The sequence below is a fragment of the Herpailurus yagouaroundi genome, unplaced genomic scaffold, assembly GCF_014898765.1.
Source record: "Herpailurus yagouaroundi ecotype Mexico unplaced genomic scaffold, PumYag 139, whole genome shotgun sequence".
In the NCBI taxonomy this organism is placed as follows: Eukaryota; Metazoa; Chordata; class Mammalia; order Carnivora; family Felidae; genus Herpailurus; species Herpailurus yagouaroundi.
This window is the reverse complement of record NW_024412394.1, coordinates 77,984,466-77,993,227: the sequence shown is the minus strand read 5'-3', so window position 1 is coordinate 77,993,227 and position 8,762 is coordinate 77,984,466. Positions and strand designations below refer to the sequence as shown.

Here is an 8,762-nt window from a genome sequence, read left to right as displayed (position 1 = left end):
TTTTCATGTCTATTCATGTCTTCTGCCCATTTTTAATTGGGTTGTTTTTTGGTTGTTAAGTTTTATAAGTTCTTTATATATTTTGGACACTAACCCTTTATCAGATATGTCATTTTCAAATATCGTATCTCATTCTGTAGGGTGCCTTTTAGTTTTGTTGACTATTTCCTTTGCTGTGCAGAAGCTTTTTATTTTGATGTAGCCCAATTGTTTATTTTTGCGTTTGTTTCCCTTGCCTGAGAGAACATACCTAGAGAAAAATTTGTTATGGCTGATGTCAGAGAAGTTACTGCTTGTGCTCTCTTCTAGGATTTTTATGGTTCCAAGTCTCATTTAGGTCTTTAATACAATTTGAGTTTATTTTTGTGTATAGTGTAAAAAGTGGACCAGTTTCAATCTTTTGCATGTTGCTCTCCAGTTTTCCCAACACTATGTGTTGAAGAGATGGTCTTTTTCTCATAGATATTCTTTTCTCCTTGTTGAGATTAATTGACAATATAGTTGTGGTTTATTTCTGGATTTTGTATTCTGTTCCATTGATCTATTTTTGTGCCAATGCCATACTCTTTTGATGACTATAGCTTTGTAATATAACTTGAAGTTTTCCTCCAACTTTGCTTTCCTTTTTTAAGATTGCTTAGTTTATTCAAGGTCTTTTGTGGTTACACACAAATTTTAGGATTGTTTGTTCTGTGAAAAATGCCATTGGTATTTTTTAAAAAAGGTTTTTTAATGTTTATTTTTGAGAGAGAGAGAGAGGCAGAGTGTGAGCAGGGAAGAGGCAGAGAGAGAGAGAGAGAGAGAGAGAATCTGAAGCATGCTCCAGGCTCTGAGCTGTCAGCACAGAGCCTTACACAGGTTTCGAACGCATCAACTGTGAGATCATGACCTGAGCTGAAGTCGGGTGCTTAACCTACTGAGCCACCCTGGTGCCCCTGCTGTTGGTATTTTGATAGTGATTATATTAAATGTGTAGATTTCTTTGGGCAGTATAGACATTTTAAGGTTTGTTCTTCCAGTCCATGTGCATGGAATGTCTTTCCCTTTCTTTGTGTCACCTTCAATTTTTTTCATCAGTGTTTTACAGTTTTCAGAGTATAAGTCTTTCACCTCTTTGGTTAGGTTTATGCCTAGATGTATTATTACTTTTAGTGTAATTATAAATGGTACTGTTTTCTTAATTTCTCTTTCTGCTGCTTCATTATTAGTGTATAGAAATGCAACACATGTGGTGCCTAGGTAGCACAGTTGGTCAAGTGTCTGACTCTTGATCTCAGCTCAGGTCATGGTCTCATGGTTCACAAATTGAGCCCCACATCGGGCTCTGTGTTGATGGTGCAAAGCCTGCTTGGGATTCTGTCTCTCCTCTCTGCTCTTCCCCTGCTTATGCTCTCTCTTTCTCTCTCTCAAAATAAATAAATAAACTTAAAAAAAAAGAAAATGCAACACATTTCTGCAGATTGATTTTGTATCCTGTGACTTTGCTGAATTCATTTATCAGTTCTAACAGTTTTTTGGTGTAGTCTTTCAGGTTTTCTATATACAGCATTATGTCATTTGCAAATAGTGAAAGTTTTACTTCTTCCTTACTGATTTGGATACCTTTTATTTGTTATTGTTGTCTGATTGCTGTGGCCAGGACTTCCAATACGATTTTGAATAAAACTGGTAAGAATGGACATCATTTTCTTGTTCCTGACTTCAGGAAAAAGCTCTTGGTTTTTCCCCATTGAAGATGGTATTGGCTGGGGTTTTTCATATATATTTATTTGTTGAGGCATGTTCCCACTAAACTTACTTTGTTGAGGGTTTTTTTTGTTGTTGTTGAGAGTCTTTATCATGAATGGATGTTGTACTTTGTCAAATGCTTTTTCTGCATCTATTGAAATGATCATATGATATTCTTACACTTTCTTTTATTGATATGATGTATCATGTTGATTGATTTGTGAATATGTGAATATTGAACCACCTTTACAACACAGAAATATATCCCACTTGATTATAGTGAATTATTTTTTTAATGTATTGTTGGATTTGCTTTGCTAGTATTTTGTTGAAGGTTTTACATCTATGTTCATCAGAGATATTGGCCTGTATTTCAATTTTTTTTTGTGGCATCTTTATCTGGTTTTGGTATCAGGATAACACTGGCCCCTTGAATGAATTTGGAAGTTTTCCTTCCTCTTCTGTTTTTTGGAATAGTTTGAACAGAATAGGTATTAATTATTCTTTAAATGTTTGGTAGAATTCACCTGTGCATCTGGGCCTGGACTTCTATTTATTGGGAATTTTTTGATTACCTATTCAATTTTTTTGCTGGTAATAATTCTGTTCAAATTTTATATTTCTTCATGTTTCAGTTTTGGTAAGTTACATATTTCTAGAAATTTATCCATTTCTTCTAGGTTTCCAATTTGTTGGCATATAGGTTTCCATAATATTCTCTTATAATTACATTTCTGTGATGTTTGTTATTATTTGTCCTCTCTTATAAGTGATTTTATTTATTTGGGTTCCTTCTCTTTTTTTTCCCTTGACAAATCTAGCTAGAGGTTTATCAGTTTTATTGACTTTTTTCACAGAACCGCTCCTGGTTTCATTGGTCTGTTCTATTTTTTTTTTAATTTAATTTAATTTTTTTAGTTTCTATATCATTTATGTATACTCTAATCTTTATTATTTACTTCCTTCTGCTGGTTTTAGATTTTGTTTATTGTTCTTTTTATAGCTCCTTTAGGTTTAAAATTAGGTTGTTTATTTGAGATTTTTTTGCTTCTTGAGGTAGGCCTGTATTACTCTAAATTTCCCTCTTAGAACTGCTTTTGCTGTGTCCCAAAGGGTTTGAACCATTGTCTTTTCGTTTTCATCTGTTTACATTTAATTTTTAATTTCTTTTGTGATTCTCTGGTTGACTCATTCTTAGTTTAGTAGTGGGTTGTTTAAACCCCTGCCCCATGTGTTTGTGGCGTTTCCAGAATTTTTCTTGTGGTTGACTTCTAGTTCCATAGTGTTCTGGTCAGAAAAGATGCATGGTATGATTTTGATCTTTTTGAATTTGTTGAGGCTTGTTTTGTGGCCTAATATGTGATCTGTTCTGGAAAGTGTTCCATGTGCACTTGAAAAGAATGTGTATTCTGCTGTTTGGTGATGGAATTCTCTGAATATATCTGTTAAGTCCAACTGGTCCAGTGTGTCATTCAAAACCATTGTTATCTTGTTGATTTTCTCTTTAGATGATCTGTCTATTGACATAAGTGGGGTGTTAAAGTCCATTACTATTATTGTATTATTGTCAATTAGTTCCTTTATGTTTGTTATTAACTATTTTATGTATTTGTGTGCTCTCATGTTGGGTGCATAAATATTCACAGTTGGTATATCTTTTTGTTGGATTATCTCCTTTATTATTGTATAATGTGTTTCTTTATCTCTTGTTATAGTCTTTGTTTTAAAGTTTATTTTGTCCAATATAAGTATTGCTACTTGGACTTTCCTTTGATGTCCATTTTCATGATAAATGTTTCTCTATCCCCTTACTTTCAGTCTGCAGTTGTCTTTAGGTCTAAAATGAGTGTCTTATAAGCAGTATATAAATGAGTCCTATTTTTTTTTCTTTTTCCATTCTTTCACCCTATGTCTTTTAGTAGGATTCTTTAGTTCATTTACTGTCAGATACCAGATATGGTTTTATTGCTATTTTATTACCTGTTTTGTGGTTGTTTCTGAAGATTTTGCTTGATTCTTTCTTGTATTTCACTCTTTCATGGTTTGCTCATTTTCTTCAGTGATATATTTGGATTTCTTTCTCTTTATTCTTTGCAAGTTTATTAAGAGTTTTTGATTTGTGGTTACCATTAGGTTGGTGTATAACATCTTCTGCATATAGCAGTCTATATTGATAGGCATTTGATTTTGAACCCATTCTTTACTTGTCTACTTCCCATGTTTTAGGTATATGTTGTCATCTTTTACATCCTTTTATTTTGTGATTTTCTTGACTAATATTTTATAAAAATTTTCATTTTTACTGCTTTTGTGTTTCCTACCTTTATACCTCCCCTTTGTTCTTTCCTTTCCATTCAAAGAGTCTTTAATTTCTTGCAGGGTTGGTTTAGTGGTCATGAACTCCTCTAGTTTTTGTTTGAGAAACCTTTTAACTCTCTTTCTATTCTGAACGATAGCCTTGCTGGCTAGAGTATTCCTGGCTGCAGATTTTTACTATTCAGCACTTCTAATATATCATGCCATTCACTTATGGCTTGGAAAGTTTGCTGAAAAATCTCCTGGTAGTCTTATGTGGTTTCCCTCATATGTAACTGTCTTTTTTTATCTTTTTGTTTGTTTGTTTGTTTGTTTTTTTGGTCTTGCTGCTTTTTTAAAAAAATATTTATTTTTATTTGAGAGAGAGAGAGAGAGAGAGAGAGAGAGAGAGAGAGACAGGAAGAGGGGCAGAGGGAGAGAGAGAGAGTCTTAAGCAGGCTTCACACAGCATGGAACCCAACATGGGGCTCCATCCCAAGACCCTGGGATCATGACCTGAGATGAAATCAAGAATTGGCTCAACCAAATGAGCCACCCATGTGCCCCTGTCTTGCTGCTTTTAATATTTTTTCTTTGTCACTACAGCTTGCCATTTTAGTTATAATATGTCTGGGTGTGGATCTGCTTTTGTTGATTTTGTTAGGGGTTCTGTGTTCCTCCTGGATGTGGATATCTGTTCCCTTTATGGACATTTTCAGCTCTTATCTCTTCCAATAAATTTTCTGTCCCCTTTTCACTCACTTCTTCTGGGACTCCTATAATGTGAGTGTTATACTAGACAGAGTCACTTAGTTCCTTAAGTCTATTTTATTTTGCATAGCTTAAGTTTTCCCTCTCTTTTGTTCATGTTGATTACTTTCCATTACTCTGTTTCTAGGTCACCAATTCCTTCCTCTGCTTCTTCTAGCCTGCTGTTTATTCCATCAAATGTATTTCTCATTCCATTTAATTGAGCCCTTTATCTCTGATATGTTATTCCTTATCTCTATAATAATGGTCTCACTGATGTCTTCCATTCTTTTCTCAAATACAGTGAGTATCTCTATGATTAGTTTAAATTCTCTATCAGGCATGTTACTTATATCTAGTTCACTTAGATCCCTGGCTGTGACCTTACCCTGTTCTTTCTTTCTTTCTTTCTTTCTTTCTTTCTTTTTTTAAATTTTTTTTAATGTTTATTTATTTTTTGAGAGAGAGAGACAGAGTGTGAGTAGGGGAGGGGCAGAGAGAGAGAGGGAGACACAGAATCTGAAGCAGGCTCCAGGCTCCGAGCTGTCAGCACAGAGCCCGATATGGGGCTCGAACTCACAAGCTATGAGATCATGACCTGAGCCGAAGTCAGACGCTTAACTGACTGAGCCACCCAGGTGCTCCTTGCTCTGTTCTTTCATTTGGGGCAAATTCTTCTGTCTTCTTTTGTCTAAATATCTGTGCCTGCTTTTGAGTTAGGAAAGTTAGCTACAACTCCTGTTCTTGAGCATACTGTCTTTATGAAGAAGAGGTCCTGTAGTGCCCAGTAGTGTAGTACCCCCTGCTCCCCAGGGCCTGGTGCTTCAGGAGTTATCTCCAGTATGTGCTGCTGTGTGTGTTCTGCTGTTTGTTCTGGCTGCTTTATCCTTCAGGCCAGTTGTCTACAGAGGTTTTCTTTGCCTATTGTGGACTCTGTTTGGTCCCTGTCCTGAATGTGAGTTTTAACTAGGTATGCTTTGGTCTGCTTGTGAATTGAGACCTGTCACCTCTGCTGCTACACCCAAATCCCTGAAAAACTCTTGGGTTGGGAGACATTGTAGACTGAGGTTTGGGCTGGTCTTCTGTGGGAGAGGGCCAGTATGCTGGGACTGAGGCAAGCATTGCTGAGAGGAACAGTTCCACTGGAGATCAGTGGGGGCAGGGCTTGGTATAAACAAGTTTTGGTAGCAAGTGAATGATGCCGCATTGGGTCCTGTAAGTGGCCCTGTGCTTATGCGGAGGGAAGGGGGAAATGAAATGGCACCTGCCGGTTCCTTTGTTTCTGGAGGAGTCTTTGTGCATGCTGCCTTTCTGGGACACACTCTAAGATGAGCAAATAGCCTCTCTGCTGTGTTCCCTGGGTCTTCTTCAGATTGCTGTTTATATAGTGTATGTCTGTGGGCTATTTGCTCTGCCTTCTCTCCAAGAGCAGCCCCAATGCTTTGGGCTCTCCCTGAGCCAAGCCTGCTGACCTTAGAACTCCATGCTTTTAGCCCCACTGGTTGCAAGAACTCAGGAAATTTGGCCCCTATCACTTTCCAATTCAATTGCTATGGGGATTCGTTTTCCCTGTGCACTTCCTTGTGACCATGGTCCCTGTCTACTGTGGCAGCCACAATCCATTTCTCTCCCAAACCAGTTATCCACATTTCCTCCCATCTTTGATATGGCCTTTTCTGTACCTTTAGTTGTGGAGTTTGTTCATCCAGCCTTCAGGTCAATTTCTGGGATATTTAGGATGATTTGATAGTTATCTGGTTGTATTTATGTGGAGTCTAGGGTCCCCCTACTCTGCTGCCATCTTCCTTTCCTGTGAATTAGTTTGGGTTAAGTACAGAAATCTTAACAGTTGTTGGACTGCTTGCATGGCATCTGGCTTCCCACAAAGCAAGTGTCCCAAGAGAGCAAGGCAGAAGAACATAGCATTGTTATGCTCTTGTCTTGAAAATCCCATTATATTACTTCTGACCTACTATATTTGTTGAGGCAGAAGGTCATCCAGATTCAAGAGGAGGAGACATAGACTCTGCCTTCCAGTAGGAGGAATATCAGAATTACATAGTAAAAGAGCATGAAGGTTAGGAAGTATTGTTCCTGATATTTTTTGAAAATCTGACTTACCATAGGCAGGAACCATGTTTCCATAAGCTTTATGTTATTCAAGCTTTCCACATTGGTCAATATGAGAAGATGTCCAATAAGTTATTTTTGTGTCATCCTTGCACAGATAAACATGCTAATTTTCTCTGTATCATTTCAGTATATGTGCTGCTGAAGCAAGCACCCAGTAAATAATTTTCAAAGAAAAAAAAGGTATATTGCTCTGAATTCATGTGCATGTGCTTTTCTGTTTGAACCTTCTGGAGTCAGCCTTTTTCAGTTTTAACTCATTGTTTATAATTGTAATTGAAAAGATGGGATAAACTTAGATACAATAAACAGTAGCAGGACTCATAAAGAACATCTAAACATATTTCTGTGACAAGTGTATTAATTCCAAAATTAATACACACAGAAACACACACACACAGGCATCCAGACTCTGAGTATGTGGGGTGGGGTGGGGGAAGGGAGGGAGAGAGAGAGAGAGAGAGAAATTATAAGGATTTGGTTCACATGATTATGAGTCAAAAATTTGCAAGGTTGGACAAGCAGGCTAGAGATCCAGGGAGGAGTTGATGCTGCAAATTGAGTCCAAAGGCAGTATGATGAAATTCCCATTTCTTCAGGGTAGGTCATTCTTTTTCTTAATTCCTTCAACTGATTGGATGGGGCCCACCCACATTATGGATGGTAATTTGCTTTACTCAAAATGTACTGATTTAAATATTAATCTCATCTAAAAAATACCTTCATAGGAACATCCAGATGTGGTTAACCAAGTGTCTGGGCTCTAGCTAACTTGACACATAAAATTAACCGTAACAGACACTAATGATAGGGTTGGTCATTGTTTTCATGAAGAACTACATTATACCAACATCAGGCTGCAATTTTACTTGTGAAATTATCTCAAGTAACTGAAGTCTGTTTTCCACAATTTTCTCTTCATTGAATTCACTCTGTATGCGTGGAATTCTCAAGGAGATGTGATGTGAAAAGGTCAGGCTAACTGCTAATGATATAATAATAATAATAATAATAATAATAATAATAATAATAAACAACCCAATATTTTAGTGGGTTAACACAATGAGAATTTATTTGCTTTTCTTTATTTTTACCTGAGTTTTATCTGAGAAATTATTACTGAGGAAAATCACTTTGTTAAAAAACAGTAAAATTATGGGGCGTCTGGGTGGCACAGTTGGTTAAGCATCCGACTTCAGCTCAGGTCATGATCTCACAGTCTGTGAGTTCAAGCCCTGCATCGGGCTCTGTGCTGACAGTGCAGAGCCTGGAGCCTGCTTGCTTCAGATTCTGTTTCCCTCTCTCTCTCTGCCCCTCCCCTATTCTCTCTCTCTCTCTCTCTCTCTCTCTCAAATAAATAAACATTAAAAAAATTTAAAAAGCAGTGAAATTTAACAAATGTTTACTGAATCCCTATTATATGTCATGCTGGGTAAGGTATTGCATTCTGTATTTGAACATTATTTATCAAAAAAAATTGCATATAACAGAATGTTATATGAAGCTATTTTTAAATTTTTTCTAAGCTATAAAAATAACTTTGCTGAAATATAATTGATATAAAATAAACCTTACATATTTAATTTGGCAACCTGTAAATACAGAGAACAAACTGATAGTTGCCAAAATTTATTTGTTATTTATACAAAAGCTTAACATCCATGATCAGGCATCCAGACTCTTTATAGCTGTACCTCTGCCCTCTTTTACGTTTTCAGCATCCTTTCTACTCATCTGGTAAATGGGAAAAGGAGAGAGTGAGAAGTCCTGTCTAGGTGGAAGGGAGAAATGCAGTGTAACAGAGTCTCAAGGAATCAGAGGAAATCACAGAGCTTGATGAAAAATCTTAGACTCAAACA

At 36.6% G+C, this 8,762-nt stretch overlaps 1 non-coding gene across 1 annotated transcript; it reads right to left on the bottom strand.

The window, feature by feature from the left end:
• Window positions 1–6,955: 6,955 nt before the first annotated feature.
• On the bottom strand, window positions 6,956–7,057 carry LOC121030123 (U6 spliceosomal RNA). Its single transcript, XR_005790067.1, has one exon. It is a non-coding gene; the product is annotated as a U6 spliceosomal RNA (small nuclear RNA).
• Between the last annotated feature and the right edge of the window lie 1,705 nt (window positions 7,058–8,762).